Raw genomic sequence first — 9,669 nt, 5'->3', positions numbered from 1 at the left:
GGAGGAGGAGGAGGAGGAGGAGGAGGAGGAGGAGGAGGAGGAGGAGGAGGAGGAATATGAAGAAGATGGTGATGGAGATGATGATGAGAGAGAAATAGAAAGAGATAGATAGATAGATAGATAGATAGATAGGTAGAGAGAGAGAGAGCAGACAGAGACAGACAGACAGACAGACGTGGAGGCACAGCGAAAAAAGAGAAATTTGTTCAACTGCTCGTATTAAAAAGAAAAGAAAATAAAGAAAAGAAGAGTGAACAATCGTTATAAATACCTAAGCGCTCTAAGATTACATCTATATACCACATATATACATATATATATGTTTATATATACATAAATATATAAACAAACAAACAAACAAAATAGAAACAAATAACAGATTCCCCTAAAAAAAAAGAGAGAGAGAGAGAGAACAACAACAACAAAAAACAAAAATAAATAAAGAATTCACCTAAAACTCATACACAAAAAATAACAAAACAAAAAAACAACTAAAAACACACACACAAAAAAAAACTAAACAAAGTAAACTAAAAAAAGTAAAGCTCTGTTGCCGGGCGAAGTACTTGTTTACGCATTCGTCGCGAGGAGACCCGAGCATCCGGAGGAATTATGTGTGAAGGTGCCAAATACCGATTCAATTTCCGCGCAACAAAGCCGATCCGGGAACTAGGGAAAAAAACGGCCACGCATATGCTCGAAATGATGGTTATCGGGGGAGGCTTTGTCATGCAAAACCCCGATTCAAATGTCTTTTTCTATGCTAATTTGATCAGCGAGCTTTGGAGGTGTTCCTTTGCTCCGCTATGTTCAGTGTTCAGCTGCTGCCTCGTCGCCTTCAGGATTCTCTCTCCCCTTCTCTCGGCTCCTCTCCTTTATCTTATCATCTTTTCCCTCTTTTTATTGTGTGTTCTTGTTTGTTTGTTTGTTTGCTTTTCTTTTCGGTTTGCTTTCTTGTCTTTTGTTTGGAATTTTTAATTCTGTTTTTGATTTTTTTTCTCTCTCTCTCTTCTCTCTTTCTTTCTTTCTCGCTTTCTCCTAGGTTTTGCGTTTTCTCCTTTTCTCTTTCTATTTTTGTTATTTTTTCTCTCTTTCTCATTTTTTATTTTCTGTTTTTCGTTTCTCTTTTTTTATTCATTCTTTGTTTTAGTTCTTTTGTTTTCTTTCTTTCACACTTTCTCTTAAGCCTTTTTCTTCCTTTCTTTTCGTTTTCTTTTTCCTTTTTTCTTAAGTCTTCTGTTTCATCTTTTTGTTTTCTCTTTCTTTCACACTTTACCTTAGGTTATCTCTTTTCTACTTTTCTTTTCTCTTTCTTTTTTATTTTTCCTTAAAGTTTTCTTTTTTTCTTCTTTCCTTTCCTCTTTATTTTTAATGTCTCATAGTTCTTGTGCTTTCTTCTTTTCTTTTTTTCGTTTCGTTTTTTTTTCTCCTTCTTTCCCACATTCCTTTTTTTCCTTTTCTTCTATTTCTATTTCTTTCTCTTGTCTTTTCCTCTTTGTTTTCTTCTCATGTCTTCCTTTTTGAACTACTTTCTGTTTCCTTCTCCTCTCTTACTCTTTTCCTATCTCCTCTTCTCTCATTCCATCCATCTTCCTTCCTAATCTCTCATCTCTATTTTCTCTTCTTTTTAACTTTGATCATCATAAGAAATATATAAACAAGAACAATGACAATAATAACAAACACTTGGAATATAAAGATTTGTTTTATTTTTTTTTTCAGGGACACTATGGAATATTTTTTATCATATATATATATATATATACATATTGATTGATTGATTGATTGATTTATTGATTTATCTGTGTATTTATTTATGTATATGTATATATTCTAATTAGTTTGTTTGTGAGCTTTGGATGATTTTCAACACATATAACTGAAGTACAATAAATAGCATAAAAACCTGAACAATGAAAAAAACAAAAACAAATATAAATATACGGCTTTATGTCTCGTCTTCTTCCACGCACGTGTTCCTCCAGCTTGCGTGGGGTGTCGCTGCCTCCCTCTTTCTCTCCTGTATATTGCTGACACCAAGAACTCCCCTCTCGCGCGTGTATTTCCCATTATAGATTCATTATGCCATGTACCTTTGATGGCACGAGTGTTGGCTTCACACGAACGGCATCCCCCCCCCCCCCCCTCCTCTTCCTTCCCCCTATGAAGCCTCCCCTCCTTCCTCTCTTACTCCTACCCTCCCTTTCTCTCCCCTCTTTCGCCTGACCTCCCTCTTTTCTTACATCTCTCTCTCTCTCTCTCTCTCTCTCTCTCTCTCTCTCTCTCTCTCTCTCTCTCTCTCTCTCTCTCTCTCTCTCTCTCTCTCCTCTTCCTCTCTTATACATCATCTTCCTCTCCTCTTACACCTCCTACAAGTCTCCTCCCCCTTTAACCCTTCTTACCTTACTCTCCTCCACTCCCTTCTATCCATTCTCCTCTCTTCCCCGTTTATCACTATTTCTTACCTTTCTCTCCTGTCCCTCTTTGCACCTACCCCCCCCCCCTCTCTCCCAGGGAGAGGGAGAGAAAAGAGGGGGAGAGAGAGGAGAGGCAGAGATGAGGGAGAGGAGAGGGAGAGAGGGGAAAGAGAGAGAGAGGAGAGAGAGAGAGGGAGGGAGAGGAAGAGAGAGGGGGGAGAGGGGAAAGAGGGGAGAGGGCGAGAGAGGAGAGGGGAGAGGGGGAGAGGGGAACACGTTGGTCCTTTAAACCTTTGATGATTTCCACCCTACCCTTCCCCCCCCCCCCTTCCCCTTTCCCCCTATCCCTTTCCCCTTTGCCTTAACGTCATTTCGTTTACACGCTGAAACGTTATAGTCTTTGGTTTCTGAGCAAAAATGAGACAGATCACTTTTTTTATTCTGTATAAAAAGAAAAAGCCCTTTTTTGAAAATATATAAGCCCCGTTTAATAGGATAAATCTATTTTAGTTTTAGGGGATATTTTTGAGTAAGTTCATTCAAATAAACAGATATATTCGTACTATATTTATTCAAGATTGTTTCTTTATTTGATTATTTCTGTAAATTATTCCATAAATTGTTTTGATAAAGTTTAATATCTTTTAATTTACGTATTTGATATCTCTCTCATATTAAACCAAAAGGATCATATATCTCAAGCCTTTTCATGAGATTAGTTAAAAATAAAATCATAATACAATATATCCCCACCCTCTTTGGAATAAAAAAAATCGACTTCCTCCTTTTGTTAAAAACGATCATAATCCATCTTTATCACATTCACTCATTTGGTTATCTCGTTTACTCATTTACTTCCTTTGCCCAAACAAGCGTACATTTCACTCGCGCAACTGTTTATTACAGAATGCGTACTCCCTCCGTACACAGTCCCTGAGAACTTAACTAAACCAATCCTCAAATTGCCCTGATCGGAAAATTCCTGTCACTAAGGGCGGAAATGAAACCAGATAACACGGAGATGACATCCCTGAGGGTAACCCCGTGTGGTAATCTGACAGAGGGGTGACTGGTGGCGGCGGAATGGAAGCGATAGAAGAGGGGAGAGCGAAGGGAGGGAGGGAGAGAAGAGGGGATGGCGATGGGAGGGAGAGAAGAAGGTAGGACGAAGGGAGGGAGAGAAGGGGGGAAGGCGAAGGGAGGGAGAGAACAGGGCAAGACGAAGGGAGGGAGAGAAGAGAGGGAGAGAAGGGGGGAAGTAGAAGGGAGGGAGAGAAGAGGGGAAGACGAAGGGAGGGAGAGAAGGGGGGAAGGCGAAGGTAGGGAGAGAAGGGGGGAAGGCGAAGGGAGGGAGAGAACAGGGGAAGACGAAGGGAGGGAGAGAAGAGAGGGAGAGAAGGGGGGAAGTAGAAGGGAGGGAGAGAAGAGGGGAAGACGAAGGGAGGGAGAGAGAAGAGGAAGACTAAGGGAGATAATGTAGGGAGGGAGAGGAAGGAGGATGGGAACGAGGAGGGGGGAGCAATGACAGAAAGAGAAGAGGGAGTAACAAAAAAAAAAAAAAAAAGAGCGAAAGAAAAGGAGAAAGAAATGAAAGAGAAAAAGGAAATAAGAAGAGAGGAGAGCGAGAGGAATAAGAGAGGGTAGAGCGATAAGAGGGGAGGAGGGGAGGAAAAGAGAGAGGGAGGAGTGTAAAAAGAACCAGAAAAAAAATGTCCATGAATAAAAAATATGAGGCCAGAAGGGGAGATAATGCAGAGGAAAGGATATCCAAGAGCACACACACACACTGGCGCATACACATCATTACACACACACACACACACACATACACACTGACGCATACACATATATATGTATGTATACATACATATGTACATATACAAATGTTGTGTATACATACATACATATATATGTATGTATGTATGCATGTATATATATACATACATACATACATACATACATACATACATACATGTGTGTGTGTGTGTGTGTGTGTGTGTTTGTGTGTGTGTGTGTTTGTGTGTGTGTGAGTATTTGTGTGTGTGTGTGTGTGTGTGTGTGCGTGTGTGTGTGTGTGTGTGTGTGTGCGTGTGTGTGTTTGTGTGTGCGTGTAAAATATCCAGTTCCAACGAGGCGAACACCACCAGGCCCTTGGTAAGCCTAGCCGGACTTCTCATAAGTGGTAATTAGTGGATTCAAATTGCCTATTTCCCCTCAAAGGTTGCAAATTAGCCTATTTAGCAATTTCTGTAGTTAGGAGCATCTACTAATCCTTAATGATATAAGTTTAGTACACTGTCTTAGATATGAACACATCTGCGAGTGTCTGTGCACACACAGACACACACACACACACACACACACACACATACACACACACACACACACACACACACACAAACACAGACATACACACATATACATACACATACACAAACACATACACACACACATACACACACACACACACACACACACACACAAACACAGACATACACACATATACATACACATACACAAACACATACACATACACATACACATGCACATACACACAACACAAACACACACACATACACACTGTATTTATGTTTGCGAGTTCGTGTGTACGTCTGTATATGATTGCTTGTTTTACAAGGTATGTGGGCTTTTGTTTATGTAGATGAGGTTGTGTGTGTGTGTTTCTGCGTGTCTATCAATATACGTGTGTTCGTGTGTACATATACGTATTTTGTGTGTGTATGTACACATGTAAAAACACTAACTAACTAACGTGTACAAACGATTTCGATTTTAATTTCTATTAAGCAAGCGAAGTGAAGGGGGGGGGGGGTGGGGTGGAGGGGGATGCAAAAGAGTGACATTAAGTGTATAAGTGAATCAGAGTGAGTCAGACACAATGGGAACCTCTCTCTCTCTCTCTCTCTCTCTCTCTCTCTCTCTCTCTCTCTCTCTCTCTCTCTCTCTCTCTCTCGCTCTCTCTCTCTCTTTCTTTCTTTCTTTCTTTCTTTCTCTCTCTCTCTCTCTCTCTCTCTCTCTCTCTCTCTCTCTCTCTCTCTATCTATCTATCTTTCTCTCTCTGTCCCTGTCTCTCTCATCTATCAATATATCATTCTATCAATCTATTTCAATCTCTCTCTTTCTCCTACCCCCCCCCCTCTATCTCTCTCTCTCTCTATCTACCTATCTATCTATCTATCTATCCATCTATCTATCTATCATTCTATCAATCTATTTCAATCTCTCTCTCTCTCTCTCTCTCTCTCTCTCTCTCTCTCTCTCTCTCTCTCTCTCTCTCTCTCTCTCTCCCTCTCTCTCTCTCTCTCTCTCTTCTCTCTCTCCCTCCCTCTCCCTCTCTCTCTCTCTCTCATTGCAATCACTTCCTTTACTGTTCTATTTTATCCACTACCATTTATTTACATCACGTTTGTGTTGATTATTCTTCAAAATAACAGGAAAAGTAATAGAAATATAACCTTTGTTCGAATATTCCTCTCCTTCGAGTTTTAATTTACTTTGAACAAAAAGAGCGAGAAAGAAATATAGTTATCAAAAGAATAAAACAAATTAATGGAAACAAAAAAGGGGGAGGAGGAGAGAAAATAAAAATTACCAAAAAAACGAATTTCAAAAAAGTGAAAGAATATATGAAAAAAAAGGAAAAAGCAAAAGACACGATAAATTAAAAGAAGAAGACAAAAGGAAAAATAAAAAAAAAATAAAGGGGGGCTGGGGAGAAAACAAAAAAAAAAAACAAAAAAACAAATTTCAAAAAAAGTAAAAGAATATATGAACAAAAAAACAGGAAAAACAAAAACACGACAAATTAAAAGAAGACAAAAGGAAAAATACAAATAAAATAAAGGGGGGGGGGGAGGGGAGAAAACGGAAAACACCAAAAAAACAAATTTTAAAAAAGTAAAAGAATATATGAAAAAAAAATAACTGGAAAACCAAAAAACACGACAAATTAAAAGAAAAAAAGTAAAGATATACAAAGATAAAAGAAATGAAAAGACACATGAGAGAGAAATGAAACGAAAAAAAAAAAAAAAAAAATCTTTCATTCAAAAAGTAAAATTGCCACGGACACATGAAACCAATAAATCTTATAAAAGTTGGATGGAGTCAGAACCTAAATATGGTCTCAGGAATTAGCTAATTATACAACGGAGACCATTTTGTCGAAATTGCAGAAGATTTAGGAGAAGAATTCAGCGTCAGTCGTATACAAAGAAATGGAAATTGAGAAGGAAAAAGTTGAAATGAAAATGAGAGAGAGAGAAAATAAAAAGAAGAAACTTGGTGATGAAATGAGGTATTGCATGAATATATATGTTGTGATTTTCTGCAATATATGCTTTGTATGCTGTTGTAAAAAGAGCATTGCTTTTCTTGTTCTTGTCCTCATTATTATCATCGCTATTATTATTATCAATATCATTATTAATTTCCTTATTATTATTATTATTATTATTATTATCATTATTAATTTGACTATTATCATCATTATTATTATTACTATATTTATTATTATAATTAGTATTATCATTATTATCATTATTATTATTATTGTTATTATTGTTATTATTATTATCATTATCACCATTATTATTATTACTATTATTATTATTAATATTATTATTATTACTATTATTATTGTTACTATTATTTTTATCATTATTATCATTATTATTATTATTATTGTTATTGTTGTTGTTACCATTTTCATCATCATCACTATCATTAACATTACCATTATCATTATTATTGTTATTATTATTATTATCATTGCTATATTTACTTTTTGTTTTCTTATTATCATTATCATCATGATTATTATCATTATTATTATTATTATCATCATTATGATTATTATTATTGTTCTTGTTGTTTTTGTTGGTGATGCTATTGTTGTTACCATTACTACTATTTCTATTATCATTATAATCATTGTTAATATCATTATCATCATTCATTATTATTATCATTATCATTCTTATCTTTGTCTTTAACATTATCATTATTATCATTCTTATTCTTCTTATTATTATTATCAACATCATAATAGTTATTATTTTCATTATTGTTCATATTATTATCTAATATCATCATCATTATTATTAGCATCTTCATTATTATTAATATTATCATTATAATTTTGATAATTATCATCATTATCAATTTCATTATCATTATCATCATCATTGTTATTAACATCATAATTAGTGTTATTATCATATTCATTATCATTATCATTATTATAAATTTTATAAATAATCTCATTACTATTTTCAGTGTTATAATTAGTTGGATAATATTAGCATTAAAACCACCATTAGTGATATCATGATAATTATCAATATCATCAACCATTCATTGTCACTATTGCATTTTCACTTATCAATGCAACATAAATTGTACCCGTGTCATTAGCTACGTGAGAGCATTCACTGACCTTTCAGCGAAAAGGGTCAGATAATTAACTAAGTACCTTGTTTGGGAATCTCACATTACATAGCCACGCCCTCGCTCTTGCTTGCCTGTGTTATCATATAATCATTAAGTGAAGATATTTTGCACAGCATCGACGCGGAAGTGATGTGTCTAAAACGGTGTCTTTCTTTGTTTTGTTTTGTTTTTGTTTTCTTGTATTTTTTGTGTATCGATTTATTTGTTTATGTTTATGTACAGTTTTTATTTCTTTTGTCTTTATTAGTTTATTCATTTCCCCCCTTTTTTTCTTTTTCTTTTTATTTTTACATTTGGTGCGGTTCCTCTCCTTAACTATCCTCTCGATCAGGAAAGTGCGTGCAAATATTAGCCTGACATATCGTTCCGCATTTTCTCCATTTCACATCCGAGTTAACTCCGGTCGCTTTGACACACACACACACACACACGCAAACATCCAGGTCCGCGCATCTCCATCTTCACATCAACATTTCCGCAGCGAGAAGAGGAGGCATCTCATCGCTCTGTCAACTCATGACATGTTTTCGCAATTAAGAAGACCGGCTCTGTGCAACGGTCACGAGGCCCTCTCATCCAGCTGACAACTTCTGCTCGTTTGGCAACTTTTTCATATTTGCTGCAACTCCGTCTGCCTCATTAGAGCACCCGCGACGCGTCGCTCTTGCCCGGGGTCTCGCGGCTTCCTTCGTCTGGCGGCGGGTGTCCCTGTGGCTGTTTTAATGCGGTTGTCTGTGTGGCGGTTTTATTGTGGTTGTCCGAGTGGCGGTGTTAATGCGGATGTTCGTGTGGCGGTTTTAATGCGGTTGTCAGTGTGGTGGCATTAATCTATTTGTCTCTGTGGTAGTTTTAATGCGGCTGTCCGTGTGGCGGTTTTAATCCATTTGTGTCTGTGGTAGTTTTAATGTGGTCGTCCGTGTGGCGGTTTTACTGCGGTTGTCCGAATGGCGGTTTTACTGCGGTTGTCCGAGTGGCAGTTTTACTGCGGTTGCCCGAGTGGCGGTTTTTAAGCGGTTGCCCGAGCGGTGGTTTTTATGCGGTTGCCCGAGTGGCGGTTATTATGCGGTTGCCCGAGCGGCGGTTTTTATGCGGTTGCCCGAGTTGCGGTTTTTATGCGGTTGCCCGAGCGGCAACCTGGGGCGGTTTTAATACTCGTGGTCTGCCCGTGGATTTCGCTGGCTTGTATTTTCCTAAGGTGTTTATGGTTGACAGTTTGGTGTTCTGAGAGCTCGTGGTCGCTTTCGTTGATTTTCGTTGCTTTCTTCTTCGTGATGCGTGTACTGAAGTTACAGCATTCTTAAAAGAGTAATGCTTTGGCTTCCGTGTGAAGTGGCTATACAGTTAGGCAGTAAACTCATAAACTCTTACCTTTACATAAAAACTAATGCTGTGAGACTATCCTATAGGGTAAGCAGACAAGTACAGCAGTTTCTATGCTGTTATATGAAAAGTAGAAGATCTGCGCTTTATCTCATAACTGTGCACTCACCTTTGGCAAGTATGGTATGAAACGAATAAGCAAGTTTGAAACTCCCAATGTAAACAATAGCATTATTTGAAGACTGCCATAGAACAGCGCTGTTGGATAAACACTTACAACGATTTAAGTTTAATCTGAAGTTATACGTTGCCACAAGAGCCTCTATGTCTGAACTATAATAACAGATTTGACGAAATTCCCATCAGGATACCATTTCTTGGCTACAATACCGACCTACGCATCTATAGCTCCTTACTACCACTGTGGCCTAAAAGGGTGCACTTTGCTATTCGTTGCGAG

Source organism: Penaeus chinensis, chromosome 8 (assembly GCF_019202785.1).
Source record: "Penaeus chinensis breed Huanghai No. 1 chromosome 8, ASM1920278v2, whole genome shotgun sequence".
Taxonomy (NCBI): domain Eukaryota; kingdom Metazoa; phylum Arthropoda; class Malacostraca; order Decapoda; family Penaeidae; genus Penaeus; species Penaeus chinensis.
The sequence above is the reverse complement of the archived record's forward strand: the minus strand, read 5'-3'. Positions refer to the sequence as shown.